At 43.8% G+C, this 1,225-nt stretch overlaps 1 non-coding gene across 1 annotated transcript; it reads right to left on the bottom strand.

Annotated features, from left to right (window-relative positions):
• Positions 1–428: 428 nt before the first annotated feature.
• TRNAV-CAC (transfer RNA valine (anticodon CAC)) lies at positions 429–502 on the bottom strand. The gene has a single exon. It is a non-coding gene; the product is annotated as a tRNA-Val (tRNA).
• Positions 503–1,225: the final 723 nt, after the last annotated feature.

Raw genomic sequence — 1,225 nt, 5'->3', positions numbered from 1 at the left:
GTCATGCATGTGAAAGCATATAGTTTAGCAGCAAAAACAGGAAACTTTTGGTGTCTAAATCTGGCTTTAAACTTCCTCCTGCTACTTTTCTATCTACACAACCTTGGACAAGTGACTTCTTCTGAGACATTAATCTTGGCCTCAGCCCAAAGGCCCTTCCTGCTGTTGCACCTCCAGTTGGATCCAGGTTCCTCAGGGGCAGATGCCCCAGGAACTTTGCTCAATTCTTGTTACCACTGGACATCCCATGCGGACAATGAAGAAGAATCAGTTGCCTGTCGAGAGCAACTTGAAGGGCACCAGGAGACTCCCCCAGCTGACTCCTGAAAATATACCCTTAGTTATTTTTAAAAAATATCTCATTTATTTATTATTGTATTTTTTTTTATTTTCCTGGGGGAGGTGCAATTAGATTTGTTTATTTTTAGAGGAGGTGCTGAGGATTGAACCCAGGGCCTCGCGCATGTGAAGCCCGCACTCTACCACCTGAGCTACACCCTCCCCCTCCCCTCAGTTGTTGATTCCTTTGACCTGGGCACTCTCATCTCTTTGAGAATCTCCTTTAAAGATAAATACGTGCATGAGTTTAGAGCCTTTTCTACCCACACTGCAGATGGATCTGCCCATAGCTTGAAGTTTGAGAGATTGTGTCAGAAAATAACTGGCTACTCTCAACTCCAGGTTTGCAAATGATCCAGGACAAATTGGTTTTCCCTCTTGTGAAGGCGTGGATGTAACGCAGCGTGAAGAATGATGGGGTTCAATCTAGTGTAAAACCAGTTTGGGCAACTAGGCCTGATGCTCTGTTACCAGGAAAAAAAACCTGTCCATCCTGATGGTTAAATTAAAATGAAGGCCCACGTTGTCACATTGGTGAAATAATTTATCTGCCTGCTCCCTGTCGTTCTCCACAAGTGCTGGAGTGGGGGATGGATTGGGAAGCAGATATTTGAAAAGAAAGATACAAATGCAATTTTCTTCTAGCATCAAAGTTTCATTGCAAGTCTCCCAAGAACAAGGATTATTCCTGCAGGAGCCAGAAGCCCAATTATCATTTCTAGAAAACAGGAACAGAACAGAAGGGCTCAAATCACAGGGCTTTTCCAAACACACCCTGTATAATTCATCTTGCATTCTCTTTTCTCAAGTGTTTCCCATTATCAACATCAAACACAGGTATTGAGGGCCTGAGAGTACTTGACTTGGCCCACAAGGGTCTGGGAAT

Source organism: Camelus dromedarius, chromosome 32 (genome assembly GCF_036321535.1).
Source record: "Camelus dromedarius isolate mCamDro1 chromosome 32, mCamDro1.pat, whole genome shotgun sequence".
Classification (NCBI taxonomy): Eukaryota; Metazoa; Chordata; class Mammalia; order Artiodactyla; family Camelidae; genus Camelus; species Camelus dromedarius.
The sequence above is the reverse complement of the archived record's forward strand: the minus strand, read 5'-3'. Positions and strand labels throughout refer to the sequence as shown.